We start from the raw sequence: 16253 nt of genomic DNA, 5'->3' as shown, positions 1-16253 counted from the left end.
CATGTGTACTACTGTTTCATGAGAAACTATTTGTTCTGTAAGCCTTCACCTGAAGTACAATTAAAAAAAAAAAAATCAAGCACGTTCAAAGAAATATTTTCATCAGATGTTTTCTGACAACAAAACATTTTTAAATGGAAAAAGGAGAGCATTAATTTGTGACTGACTCTTCTGTGAAATTCTGGGACAAGTCAACAAGTCTACTGAGCAGTTCTTATAACAGCTAATTTGGGAACCCATGAAATAGGCAGTACTGATGTGATATAATTCAACAATACAATTCTACCTAAGTTTTTAACGTATTTAGTCTTTCTTACTGAAATATAATGACAAAAGTATTTTGAATTTTAGAAAATAAAACAATAACAAAAAATAACCTATATCCCCACTCCCCTGACAAAACTATTTGTATACACTTGAGAAGTGCTCATTGGGTTTGCCCTGGAGGAGTTTTAAATCTGTGTGGGAGGAGGCAAGAGCTGCTCACTTGGAGTAGTTACAAAACAAGGTGAGACAATGTGGAACCAAGGGCAAAATGGAGTATTTAAAAAGGAGAAGAAATAGAGCCTACAGAATGTCTCCCTCCAAAAGGGCTTCGAGATATTGTACTCAAGGTATGAGGAAATGTCCAAAAAACAAAACCCTTTATTCCAGTGACATTCTGGGTGAATGATAAGCCCTGGGGAAGTGTTCTTGACACCAATAACACTCACTGACCATGCAGAAGGCAAGGATTTTTAACCTATTAACTGTGATACAACTGAACCCTCCCACAAGTAGGATCATGGGAGGTTTTGCGAAGCTTTGTTCTTCTTCCACCCTTGGTGGCACAGTGGTTAAAGCGCTCCACTGCTAACCAAAAGGTCATCTGTTTGAACACACAAGCCACTCCGCAGAAGAAAGATGTGGCAGTCTGCTTCGGTAAAGATTACAGCCTTGGAAACCCTATGGAGCAGTTCTGCTCTGTCCTATAGGGTCACTATGGGTCTGAATGGACTCGACTGCAGTGCGTTACTCCTGCTTGAATATGGTTTGACAGCTTTTTAGAGTCATGGCCAAAACAAACTCTAAGTTAGGTCTGAACAATTATGCAGATACTAACGCACACTGCAGACTTGAGGACATCATGTCCTCACCATTTTCCTAGGACAAATGACAGTCTGAGAAAAGCGAACAGTCATGCATATTTGTATCGGGAAATTCTTTAAATGTGCATTCTATTTGTGTAGGGTATGTACCAGATTTCTACATTCAATGAAAAACACTGCTATTTAGATGCTCTATGGCATTCTCTTTTTGTGAATTGGTGTGAGGGCTTCTTTTCTTTCCAGATAAGAGTTTGCAATTTATACCCGTGGCTTCCAGTTTTGAAAATCATATTCTATGCAGCTTAAATATTATTGTCATCACTTAAAAACAAATTAAAAACTAATAACCAACTTAATAAATTTTCACCCTAATGCTGTTAATTCACCAGCCTACTAATATTCCTAAGATCCTTTCCAAATCAGAAATACTAGGACTTATTGTGGGATTCTAGAAAATTCTGTAAAAAAAAGATTCTGTCCAATACCTAGAATCATAGCAATAGTAGAGTTATACAGGAGCCCTGGAGATTATTTAGTCCCATTTCTTCATTTTACAGTTGAGATTCCGAGAGATTAAGAGACTATCAAGATAATATAGCTAATTAGTGAGAGAACTCCCATAGCATGCTTCCTACATAGTGTTCAAATAATATCTGTTGAGTGTCTTCCTATGTCAGGTACTTGCATTTCTTGCCTCTGGATTTACCAGGTTGGAAAAATATCTCAAGAAACTTACATTCAAGTAGGTATAGCTTGCTTGTAGTTAGTTCTTAAAAAAAAATGTTAAATATTTAATATATAATACTTTTTTTTCTTGGTAAAAACAACTACACAAGATCTGCTAGCCACAAGAGTTCCACTTTGTCTTAATCATCTTGATTTAAGTAGTACTGTCATAATGTGCTATAGATCCAAAGGCCTAGAATGGAAGTACTAGAAGACACCACAGGTTTTATTCAGTCTACCCATTAAAAAAAACCAGTTGCTGTTGAGTTGACTCTGGCTTAGGGTGACTCCATGTGTGTCAGAGCAGAACTGTGCTCCACAGGGTTTTTAATGGCTAGTTTTTCAGAAGTATATTGCCATGCCTTTCTTCCAAGGCACCTCCGGGTGGACTCAAACCTCCAACCTTTCAGTTAGCAGCTGAGCACATTAACCATTTGCAGCACCCGGTTACTCTCTACCCACTAAACCAAAAAAAAAGCAAATCCTTTGCCGTCAAGTCAATTTCTACTCATAGTGACCCTATAGGACAGAGTAGAACTGCCTCATAGGGTTTCCCAAAAGCGCCTGGCAGATTCAAACTGCCGACCTTTTGATTAGCAACTGTAGCTCTTAAGGGAGATCCTTATTATCCCAACATTCATTATGAAGGTGTCCAAGATATGAAGCTGTGAAAAAAAGCAGAAGTGGTTTTAATAAAAAAAAAAACTATTCATTAATGAATTGCTCTTAAAAATTAGTGCCGTCTCAGATTTCCCTCTTCACTTGGCACTAGGGTTTGGCTTCATCCCTTAGGTCAGCATCTTTCCCTGATCACGGTCAGTCTTCGGTCAGTCTTTCCCTGATCATGTTAAACATCAACACAGTGCCAACTGATGACAAAATAAAATTGAAAATCTTACTAAAAAGACGCATAAAGTCAATAAAATTGATGCTGAAGAACTGCTCAACCACATGCAAAGTTGTTGATAAATGGGGAGCTGCTACAACTAAAATGGTCAGTGGAAGAAGAGAAAAACATTTAGGAAGCAGTGAGTTTCTGTCTGCAGTGAAGAAAAATCTGGCAATGATTATTGGTGATGGTTGTACAACATGATTAATGTAATTGATATCCTTAAATTGTACACATGAAAAATGCTGAATTGGCAAATGTTGTGTTATATATATCTTTACAAGTATAAAAAAAGGTTTAAAAATTTTACTTCAAAAAAGAATCATCTGAGTATCCCTGAATTACGAGGTATCCTTGGGAAAATTGATGAAGCTCTTGAATATTTTCCCAAAAATGACCCTCTTTGTCATTATAGCATGAAACTTAAACAAGAAGGGGAGGTCACTGTATTATGCTAACATGCCCTTTTACCAGAAAAATTACACACCTTCAAAAAGAATGAACCTTTATGTCATTCTTTTTCCATTCTAAGAATAAAACACAGTTTTAATTTAAATCTGTATTTTATGCATAAAATAAGATACACTTGTTTTTAAAATTTTTAGCCTTATTCTTTAAGATATAGTCCCCAACACTTTTTTAAAAAATTTTATTGTGATAAAACATATATAACAAAAAACTTCCTATTTTAACCATTTTTAAGTGTACAATTTAATGATATCAGTAACACTCACCATGCTGTGCAACTATTACCACTATACATTTCCAAAAGTTTTGCATCACCCCAAACAGAAACTCAGTACCCCTTAAGCAATAACGTCCCATTACTCCCTCCTCCCAAGCCCTGGTAACCACTAATAATCTATTGTCTCTATGCATTTGTCTATTCTAGATATTTCATATAACTGAATCATGCAATATTTGTCCTTTTGTGTCTGACTTATTCCACTTAGCATAATGTTTTCAAGGTTCACCCATGTCATAGTATGTCTCAGAACTTCATTTCTCTTTGTGGCTAATTAATATTCCATTGTATGTATATATCACATGTTGTTTATCCATTCATGTATTGATGAACACTTGGGTGATTTCCACCTTTTGGCTATTGGGAATAATGCTGCTGGTGTACAAGTATTTGTCTGAGTTCCCTCTTTCAAGTCTTTGGCGTATACACCTAGAAGTAGAATTGCTGGGTTAAATATGTTTAACTCTTTGAGGAACTGCCAAACTGTTTTCCGCACAGGCTGCACCATTTTACATTCCCACAAGCAATGGATGAGGATTTCAATTTCTCTACATCCTTCCCAACACTTGTTATTTTCCATGTTTTTTATAATAGTCATCCTAGTGGGTATAGAAAAGCTCAATATCATCAATCAGAACAAGGCCAGGGGCCAACTGCAGAACAAACCATCAATTGCTCATATTCAAGTTGAAGCTGAAGAAAATTAGAACAAGTCCAAAGGAGCCAAAGTACAACCTTGAGCATATCCTACCTGAATTTAGAGACCATCTCAGGAATATATTTGATGCATTGAACACTAATGACTGAAGACCAGATGAGTTATGGAATAATATTAAGGATATCATACATGAAGAAAGCAAGAGGTCATTAAAAAGACAGGAAAGAAAGAAAACACCAAAGTAGATGCCAGAAGAGACTCTGAAACTTGCCCTTGAATGTAGAGTAGCTAAAGTAAGTGGAAGAAATGATGAAGTAAAAAAGTTGAATACAAGATTTCAAAGGGCGGCTAGAGAAGACAAAGGAAAGTATTATAATGAAACGTGCAAAGACCTGGAGCTAGAAAACGGAAAGGGAAGAACACGCTCGATATTTCTCAAGCTGAAAGAACTGAAGAAAAAATTCAAACCTTGAGTTGTAATAGTGAAGGAGTCTATAGGGAAAATACTGAACAAAGCAGGAAGCATCAAAAGAAGATGGAAGGAATACAGAGTCACTGTACCAAAAAGAATTGGTTGACGCTCAACCATTTCGGGAGGTAGTATATCATCAAGAACTGATGGTTCTGAAGGAAGAAGTACAAGCTGCACTGAAAGCATTGGTGAAAAACAAGGCTCCAGGAATTGACAGAATACCAACTGAGATGTTTTAACAAACAGATGTAGTGCTGGAAGCACTCACTCGTCTATGCCAAGAAATTTAGAAGACAGCTACCTGATGAACTGACTGGAGGAGATCCATATTTATGCCTATTCCAAAGAAAGATGATCCAACTGAATGCGGAAATTATCTAACAATATCATTAATATCACACGCAAGTAAAATTTTGCTGAAGATCATTCAAAAGCTGCTGCAGCAGTACATCTACAGGGACCTGCCAGAAATTCAAGCCAGATTCAGAAGAGGATGTGGAACCAGGGATATCATTGTTTGTGTCAAATGGATCCTGGCTGAAAGCAGAGAATACCAGAAGGATGTTTACGTGTGTTTTATTGACTATGCAAAGGCATTTGACTCTGTGGATCATAACAAATTATGGATAACATTTCGAAGAATGGGAATTCCAGAACACTTAATTGTGCTCATGAGGAAGCTGCACATAGATCAAGAGGCAGTCATTCAAACGGAACAAGGGGACACTGTGTGGTTTAAAGTTAGGAAAGGTGTGAGTCAGGGTTGTATCCTTTCACCATAATTATTCAATCTGTATGCTGAGCAAATAATCTGAGAAGCTGGACTATATGAAGAAGAACGGGGCTTCGGGACTGGAAGAAGACTCATTAACAACCTGCATTATGCAGATGATGCAACATTCCTTGCTGAAAGTGAACAGAACTTGAAGCACTTACTGATAAAGGTCAAAGACCACAGCCTTCAGTATGGATTACAGCTCAACATAAAGAAAACAAAAATCTTCACAACTGGACCAATAAGCAACATCATGACAAATGGAGAAAAGATTGAAGTTGTCAAGGATTTCATTTTACTTGGATCCACAATCAACACCATGGAAGCAGCTGTCAAGAAATCAAATGACGTATTGCATTGGGCATATCTGCTGCAAAAGACCTCTTTAAACTGTTAAAAAACAAAGATGTCACATTAACGACTAAGGTGCACCTGACCCAAGCCATGGGGTTTTCAATTGCCTCATATGCATGTGAAATCTGGACAATGAATAAGGAAGACACCTTTGAATTATGGTATTAGTGAAGAATATTGAATATATCATGGACTGCCAGAAGAACAGACAAATCTGTCTTGGAAGAAGTACAGCTGGCATGCTCCTTAGAAGCAAGGATGGAGAGACTTTGTCTTACATACTTTGGACATGTTATTAGAAGGGACCAGTCCCTGGAGATGGACATCACGCTTGGCAAAGTAGAGGGTCAGCGAAAAAGAGGAAGACCCTCAACGAGATGGATTGACACAGTGGCTGCAACAATGGGCTCAAGCATTCGACGATTGTGAGCATGGCACGGGACTGGGCCATGTTTCAATCTGGTTTAGGTAGGATCACTGTGAGTCAGAAGCAACTCGACAGCACCTAACTACAAAGTGGGTGTGAGGTGGGTGTGAGCATCTTTTCATGTGTTTATATTGTGCATTTGTATATCTTCTTTGGAGAAATGTCTATTAAAGTCCTTTGTCTGTTATTTAATTATTTAAAGTCCTTTGATGTACAGAAGTTTTTAATGTTGATGCAATTTATCTATTTTGTCTTTTTTTGCGTGTGTTTTCGGTGTCATTTATAAGAATCCATTGTCAAAAACAAGGTCTTGAAGTTTTACTTCTATGCTTTCTTCTAAGAGTTTTTTTCTTATATTTAGGTCACTGATCCATTTTGAGTTAATTTTTGTATATGGTGTGAGGAATAGGTCTAACTTCATTCTTTTGAATGAGGAATTCAAGTTGTCCTAGTACAGTTCCCATCACTTTTTAATTTGGATATTTGTTCCCAATTTTAAGAAGATTTTGTACCAGTTATTTTCAATAATGAAGATTGCCTGTAACTATAGATATGAGGGACTGAAACCCAAAAAGCAAAGCAACTTTTCTAAGATCACACATCTGGTAGTGGCAGAACCAAGTCACTTACCACACCCATCATCCAGAGATTGCTAATCTCTGTGCAAAGAGGTGAAGAATTTGCCTTGCACTTGACATGGCTTTCAAACATGGTAAGAATTTGAAGGCAGAAGAAGTAAAAGACACAGAGGAAAGATCTTATGGAAGATCAAATAACATTTGTTTTCCCTTCACTTTAGTTAAAGAAATGACATGTCTAAAACTGATCCTAATCCAAAATGTACATTCCAGGGATAAGACTTGCCCATTTTAAAGTGTGCTGTGGTGCAATTAAGAGATACACTTAAGATAGGGATTAATTTTGATCATTCTGCTTAGAGTTTTTTTTTTTTAAAAGAGAGTACATAGAGGAAATCATAACACTCCCCAGCACCTCAGCTCTGCTGCCTTGCTCCTTCCAACACTTGACAATATAAGACTGAAAGGAGGTCCTAGGTCCCCCAGCCAGGTTTTAGTTCTTAATTGGCTGTTCTTCAGTAGGCCACTGTTTCTTCTTATGTAAACATGAAGGAGATGTCAGCATCTGGAGCAAAGAGGTTAGAGATGTCCTCTCTCACTCAGATGGGCAGGGACTGGGTCCACCTCTGTGTCTCAGAGAACAAAGCATCCATTGTGACACCTCTGGTCTCTGCTCTTGGCTCAGGAGACTACTAGTTATGTTTCTTTGACTTGCCCCATAACCCCTGGACTAACTCAGTTGCAATCCATCCAAACAGTAAATATTGAGGATTTTGCTTTGCCCTGGGGAACACAGAGAGAGATACAATAGCCGTGGTCTTAACCTCGGTGATTTTAGGGATGAGCTGAGGAGAGAGGAGGGAACCCGTAGGCTATCAGGCCTGGCTTAGGCCTCTACAGTGTCTAGGAGGTGGTGCAAATGGCTAATGAACTTGGCTGCTAACCAAATGGTTGGAGGTTTGAATCCACCCAGAGGTGTTTCAGTCTACCCAGAGGTGTTAGAAGCCCTGGCATTCTATTTTTGAAAAATTGCTATTGAAAACCCTATGGAGCACAGTTCTACTCTGACACACATGGGGTCGCCATAAGTCAGAATCAACTTGACGGCAACTGTCTTTTTGGCATTGAGCATAAGGAAAATCCACCCATTCCTACACTTGATGAGGATGTCCTTGGTGATTTTGCTGTGGTGATAAAGAGACTCCAGACAAGGCAGATGGAGCAGTGAGTTTTCTCATCAATCCCTTTGGTTGCTCCCTAAGAAGCCATCTCAAGTGTAACTCAATCACAGTGGTTCTTCCATTCTGTGCATGGCTGTCCTCAGCCACAGGGCCCAAGAGCTAGCAGCAACCCCCAGCAATGGGGCCTTTCCTCATCCTCATTCTACTGGCCTCTGGAATCACTTCTAGGCCCCAGACTGGGCTGTGCTGCATTTTCTTAGCATATCACCAGAGAGTCACTCCTAACAGGGCCCCTGTGCAAACTTTGCGGCAGCTGTGCTGTTAATCACCTCTATCTCTGCAGGAAGATTCTGTCAGCACAAGTTCAGAACGACTACCATAAAATTCACTATCTCACCCCTCTGTCAGCCTCAGCAATGCAATGTGTTCTTCCAATATTTACTGCCTCAATTAATGGCTGAACTAAATTAGTCAGCCAGTCCAGTGACTTCTGACCACTCTCTTCTCCCTTCATATTCAACTGAGAGCCAAAATTTCTAGTCTAGGTCAAAATTCCATACTCTTTTCCATTCTCACTGGCCTTACGCTAATTAGACTCCTGAAACATATTCTAACTGGTTTCTCTGACTCTAGTCTTTTGACTTCTCTAATTTATTTTCTGGAGCCCTGGTGATACAGTGGTTGAGAGCTCAGCTGCTAACCAAAAGGTTGGCAGTTGGAATCTACCAGCCACTCCTTGGAAATCCCATGGGGCAATTCTACCCTTTTTCAATCCAACCCCTAGATTTATCCTTTCTTCTCCCTGCTCAATAATCTTTGGTGGTTCCCTGTTATCTATAGTTTAAAATCCAAACACTATAGTAAGACACTACATCATCAGGACCCAACCCACCTTTCCTGGCTCATCTGTGACTGCACTCTACCATAAACCCTGCCTCTGCATTCAAGTCTCATTGGAGTATTCATTATATGTATCCCTGGAATTTGCTACATATATCTCTGCAATGACCTTCTCTTGGGAAGGCTTAATTTTACTATCATAAGCATATTTATCCACAGTCCAATTCAAAAGTTACATTCTCCAGTTAATCTTTCCACCGTCTTCTCAAACTGAATTAATACCATTTTCTAGGTTCATGTGGCACTTTGTTAATAAATAGAATGCGCCTACATTTCAGTTTGCTTGGGATGGTCTCAGTTTATGCCTAATATCCCTGCTTATTTATTAATGGTTTTCCCCTTTCACTCTCAAAAATGTCCAAGTTAGGAGTCTGAATGGTGCAAAAGATTTGCACTCAACTACTGACCTAAAAGTTGGCGCTTCAAATCCACCCAGCAGCACCATGGAAAAATTACAGCCAAGAAAACCTAATGGAGCATCTACTCGGTAACACATGAGGTTACTATGAGTCAGAATCAACTGGATGGTTTCCCCAGGGCCCAGTCCAGTGCCTAACACATAGTAAATGCTCAATATTATTTGGTTATAAAGTACACTTTGGTTAGGTTTCAAAGGATGAGTATGATTTGAAGAGGCAGAGAGTAGAAAACAATTTTTTTATGATTATTATAGTGATATTAGGTATACTAATAAGAAATGACATTGCAGAAAATTTTAGTTAATTCCGACATCTCAGATCTAGCGTATTTCCTGATCTGCTGAGCAGAAAGCACATGGGGAGGTTTTTGAATGTGAATTCAAGGCCATGGTTGCAGCTCTTCCTCAGGAGTTGAGCAGCCCCAGACAGAGGCTGAGTGGTTCACACACAGATTTCCCTAAAGGCATGCCTGACAAAGCTCAGCAGACTCTGGGTGAATCTAAGGCAACAGAGTAGCAATTCCTAAATCCATCAGGAAGTGAGCATTATTGAATTGGATGTCCACTCAGTACAAATGTTTGAAAAGTTATGTGCAATATCCCCAACTTGGGATAGCTCTGAAGGGTCACCCCAACTGCAGAGCTCCCAACAGGGTTGGCTAAAGCTTCTGTTGCTCTGCATCACAGCTCCAGTTCTCCCTCTGCCCAATCTTGTTTCTTTCTCCATTCCATAGATGTTGATCCCCAAAGCACTGCCTAAGAAATCTGCTACACACTAATCATTGTAGTGTTTGCATCCAGGGAACCCGACTCACAACACCAGCCAAAGAAATAAAAGTCAAGATGATTCTAACATGCTTACAAATTAACTGGAAATAACAAATATATTCACAGAAATAAATAATGACAGTATAGAACAGATTATAAATTATAAGACTCTTGAAGGTAGACCCCATGCCTCATTTATCTGAGTATTTCAAGAGGACAGCAGCAATCTTGGTTCTAACAGCTGTTTCTTTAGTGGATAGACAGATGGTTAGATGGCAAATGAATGATATAATTATTATGCATGACAAAGGCTATAAGAGTTCAGAGGAGCACAGACCACTGTGGAGTTTGGTTCCTGGGGAACTCTTCACTAAAGAAGTAGCACTTGAGTAGGGTATTGATGTACAGCAGGGAGACAGAATCACAATCTGAAATATAGGAAGAAGTCACAAATAGTGAAGGCCAGATTAAGAAAAAGGAAATCTGAGCATCTGTCTGAGCAGCCAATTTATAAGGGGCACAAAAATGTCATTAGAAATATAATAAAATGGATAATTGTATGATTGTGTGTGTCCATACTTCTCTCAAGGATAGTATTAGAGGTGACTGGAAGTAAAACTCCAATGAGCCTATTGAGGTGAAGGGGAAACCCCAAGGGAGGATGCTCCGATAATAACACATGGTCACTTAAATTCCTTCTGAGGAGGTAGGCCTGGGTACACGCAGGTTTAGGGTGAGAGCTGAATTGTTCAGTATGTTAGAGAGACTGGGGACTACCACCGCCATTCTTCTTCTCAGGTCTTCCTGTATATAGCCATCAGCCACTCCCCTAAATAAATGTTGAACAAACATTTAAATAATATTAGTTTAAAGGAATGTCACTTTATTAGCCTACTCTGGGCACCCTCATGTCTCAGTTCAGCCCTAACTCTAGAGATAATAAGAGGAAAAAATGAGAAAGATATTGTAGATATTAGGGTTGTATCACCCATAAATGTATCTAAATGCTATTTGAAGCCACTTATATTTTTGTAAGTTCTGTAAGTGTACAACTGTTGCATTCTTGTGTGTGTGTGTGTGTGTGTGTGTGTGTGTACTGGAGATACTGCAGGGAAGGTCTAATCCATGTTTTCACTCTAAATTCCACAGTGTCTGGACATACAGGAGAAGTTGATCTATGACAGCTTAAGTCTGACTCTCAGCCCCCAGGAGTAACACTCCTAAATATTCTATAACAAGAGTCTTCCCTTTACTCACCAGGAAGACAATGGATAAAAAAGGAAATCATAAGGTGCAGAGGGGTGAGCAGACTCAGATTCACAGCACTGTCTAGGGGAACTGGCTGGTATTGGAGAGAGGGTAATTGTAAAAACAGCAAGACATGCATTAGGATTGTTCTCTCAACCAGTCTCCAGCGATTGATGTTGGAGACCTAGGGTTGCTCAAAGTCTTGCCTCATGAGAAGCACAAAGATTTGCAGTCTCAACACAGTTTAAGGGAAGGAAGTTTCTGTACTTTAGCATCTGCTGGTTGGAGCACAGAATGGAGGTGCAACAAGTCCACCAGAATGCAGAGAACATCAGCATCTCCCCATGATCAGGGACCCTTAGAGTCATCACAGGACTCTAGGGAAGGTATTATTGCAGAGACAAAGAAAACTGATAAAGTTGGGGTCACAAAGGAGGAGGACAGATAGGCAAATTAGGCTGGCCATTTTTGAGCCCGTGTGAGACCCCAGAAACTCCAAAGAACCAAAGCAAAGTGTGAGGTGATGGAATATCCAAAGTTTTAAGGAGAAGATTTAGTCAAAGAAATACTGTTTGTTAAAAATATTATGACTCTGCTGTCATCCTCAACACCAGATGGCTTTACTTGGGGAATGCAGGTGTGTGTGCGTATGACTGAGTTTACTAAGAGGATGCATGAACATCTGGACAGCTAGAAATCCCACTCCCAACTGCTTATATCTTGGGTGATTTCCTAGTCAGTGAAGATAGAGGTAGCCAGGTGGCTCATCCTGAGAGCACTCATCAGCAACTCTTGGAGAGATATTTCATCTATTTTCCTATCAGGAGTTTTCTGGTCTTGATGGCATCTGGAATAACCAGCCTGATACAGAAGTGAAAACAGAACTTTAGCAGGGCAGAGTAAATGGTTGTTGATGTGATCAGAGGTTTTGAGTGCTACAGGGAAAGTCCAAGGACTTAGAGAAAAATTTCTCCTGTGCATGTCCCTGGCAGATGCCTGAAATTCTGTCATTACAACTTCACTCTGATGACTTTTAATGCTCCTTATGGCATTTTAGCTGCTAGATACACTTGAGCTTATTTTTTTTAATTTAATTATGAAAATAGATACTGCATTCACATGATTCAGAAGTTATATACATAAAAAGTCTCCCTCTCACCCCTGCCCTTTACCACCCAGTTGCTGCCCATACGCTCCCTATCATTGTTATTAGTTTCCTGTGTATCATCCTGGGGTTTCTTTTTGCATAGAAGAGCAATAGAAATACATATTCTCATACCCCCCACAAAAAAAAAACCAACCCATTGCCGTCAAGTCAATTGCAACTCATAACAACCCTATAGGACAAAGTAGAACTGCTCCATAGGGTTTCCAAGGAGCAGCTAGTGAATTTGAACTGCCGACTTTCTGGTTAGCAGCCATAACTCAACCACTGCACCACCAGGGCTCCCCTTTTACCCAAAGGTAGTATGTTATAAAATTCTTCTTGACTTTGTGTATATGTGTATATTTTTTTTCTTGGGGGGGTTTGTTTGTTTGTTTCTCAAAAATATGTCTTTAGCAGTTTTCCATATTAGAAATTTATTTTTTAACAGCTGGATGGTATTCCATTGTGTGTACATACAATATTTTTTAATCAATCTCTTATAATTATCCTTAGGTTGTATACAATATTCTGCTATTATAAATAACTTGGCAAGGGTGGAGCCAGGAGAAGCTGCCACAATGGTCATTTTGTACATGTGCAAGTATTTATGTGGAAGATAAATTCCCAGAAATGGAAAAGAATATAATAAAACAAATAATAAAATGGTAGACCTATACACAGCAATATAGATAATTATATTAAATATAAATGATATAGCCACACTATTTAAAAGGCAGGGAACATTAGATTGGATTTTTTTTAAAAAAAAGACAAGTAATGCTACTTACAAGAAATCTATTTTAAACATAATGATATAGGTAGGCTAAATGAAAAAAGATAAATCATGAAAACACTAATCAAATGAAAGTTGAAAATACTGTATTAATATCAGACAAAGTCAACTTCAGGACTGGAAAAATTATCAGGGATAAAGAAGGACATTATTTAATGATAAAAGAGTCAATTCACCAAGAAGACATAACAATCCTAAATGTGTATATGCCTACAACAGACTTCAAAATACATGAAGAAAAACTGGTATAACCAAAAAGAGGAATAGACGAATCCACAATTGTACTTGGAAACTTCAACACACTTCTCTCAGTTATCAATAGAACAAGTACACAGAAAACCAGTAAGATATAAACCAAAAAAACCCATTGCCATCAAGTTGATTCCAACTCATAGCAACCGTATATGACAGAGTAGAACTGCCTCATAGGGTTTCCAAGGAGCGGCTGGTGGATTCGAACTGCCCACCTTTTAGTTAGCAGCTGAACACTTAACCACTGTGCCACCAGGGCTCCAGTAAGGATATAGAAAACTTAAACATTATATCATACAGCTTGACCTAATTGACATTTACAGAACATTCCTGTCAACAACTTCAGAATACAAACTCAGTGCACATGTGCCATTCACCAAGGTAGACTAAATTCTGGGTCACAAAATAAGCTTTAATATATTTTAAAAAATTGAAATCATGCAAAGTGTGTTCTCTGATGCTAATAGAATTAAACTATAATTCAATACCATAAAGATATCTAGAAAACCCCAAATATTTGAATATTAAACAGCACACTTATAAATAAGCTACAGATGAAAGAAAAAGTATCAAGGAAAATTAGTTTTTTTTAACTGAATGGAAATGAAAATACTGCATATCAAAATATGTGGGATGCAAATAAATATGGAGCTTACAGAAAAAAATTATATCAGTACATGCTTACATTTAGATAAAAAGAAAGGTATTAAATCAATAACCTAAGCTTCCACCTTAAGAAACTAGAAAAAAGAAAAGCATACTAACCCAAAGTAAGCAGAAGGAAAAAAATAGTAGAGATAAGAACAATAAATAAAATAGAAAATAATGGAGAAAATCAATTAAACCAAAAACTATTTGAAAAGATTTAAAAAAAGTAAGAAACGTCTAGCCAGACTGACCAAGAAAAAAACAGTAAGACAAAAATTGCCAATATCAGAAATGAAAGAGAGGATATCACTACACTAAAGACATTAAAAGGATGGTAAGGGAGTATTATGAACAATCTATGCCCATAAATTTGACAACTTAAATGACATGGACTAATTCCTTGAAAGACACAAACTGCCAAAACTCACTCAAGAAAAAAAAAAAGAAAACCTGAATTTTTAAAAGAAATTGAATTTCTCAAATTAAAAATCTTCCAAACAAAGAAAACTCTATCGCAAATGATTTCACTGATTTGAATTCTACCAAACATGTAAGAAAGAAAGAATGCCAATTCCACAATCTCTTCTAAAAAATAGAAGAGACGAAGGAAAAAAAATAAAAAGGAGAGGAGAAAACACTTCCCAACTCATTTTATGAGGTCACCATTATCCTAATACTAAAACCAGAAAAAATATCATAAGAAACCTACAGAACAATACCCCTCATGAATATAGACACAAAAATCCTCCATAAAATATTAGCAAATCAAATCTAGCAATATACAAAAAAAGGATAATACATCATGATTATTTTGGCTTTACTCCAGGAATGCAAGGCTGGTTAAACATTCCAAAATCAATGTAATTAATCATATTAATGGACTAAAGAAGAGAGGCCACAGGATCATTTCGATAGATGCAGAAAAACGCCTGAAAAAAACTCAACATCCTTTCATAAAAAAAATTCTCAGAAAACTTGAAATAGAAGAAAACTTCCTTAAATTAATAAAGAGTGTCTATAAGAAAACCTACAGATAATATACTTAATGGTGAAAGTCTAATTATATATCCCCAAAGATTGGGAACTAGACAAGGATGTCCAACTTCACCTTTCCTATTTTTTATCATATAGAAGTCCTAGTCATTGCACTAAGGCTAGAAAGAAAAATAGAATCATACATATTGAAAAATAAGCAATAAGACTGTCTCTGTTTAAAGACAATATGATTGTCTATGAAGAAAAGTCCAATGAATTTATAAAAAATAAAATCCCCTATAACTAATAAGTGAATTTAGCAAGGTCATAGGATACAAGATCAGTATTCAAAACTCAACAGAATTTCTATATGCGAGCAACAAACAGGTGAAAATCAAATGTTTTTCAAACTACCATTTCCAATAAAATTAAAAAATGAAATATGTAGGTATAAATCTAACAAAATACATGCAGGATCCATATACTTAAAACTATAAAAGACTGAAGAAGTAAATCAAAGAAAACCTAAATTAATGGAAAGATATACCATATTCATGGATTTGTCATTGTTAGGTGCTGTTGAGTCAGATCCAACTCATAGTGACCTTATGTACAACATAACAAAACAGTGCCCAATCCTGTGCCATCCTCACAATCATTGCTACGTTTGAGCCCATTGTTGCAGCCACTGTATTAATCATCTCGTTGAGGGTCTTCCTCTTTTTTGCTAGCCCTCTACTTTACCAAGCATGATGTCCTTCTCCAGGGATTGGTCTCTCCTGATAGCATTTCCAAAGTACATGTGAGGAAGTCTCACCATCCTTGCTTCTAAGGAGCATTCTGGCTGTACTTCTTCAAAGACAGATTTGTTCGTTCTTCTAGCAGCCCATGGTATATTCAATATTCTTCACCAATACCATAATTCAAGTGTATCAATTGTTCTTCAGTCTTCCTTATTCATTGCTCAGCTTTCACATGCATATAAGGTGACTGAAAATACCATGGCTTGGGTCAGGCACACCTTAGTCCTCGTGGTGACATCTTTGCTTTTAAACACTTTAAAAAGGTTTTTTGCAGTAAATTTGCCCAATGCAATACATCATTTGGTTTCTTGACTGCCGTTTCTATGGGCATCAGTTGTGGATCCAAGTAAAATGAAATCCTTGACAACTTCAATATTTTCTCCATTTATCATGATGTTGCTTATTGGT

The sequence above is a fragment of the Trichechus manatus genome, unplaced genomic scaffold (assembly GCF_000243295.1).
Source record: "Trichechus manatus latirostris isolate Lorelei unplaced genomic scaffold, TriManLat1.0 scaffold00090, whole genome shotgun sequence".
NCBI lineage: Eukaryota > Metazoa > Chordata > Mammalia > Sirenia > Trichechidae > Trichechus > Trichechus manatus.
Note: the sequence above shows the minus strand (reverse complement) of the source record.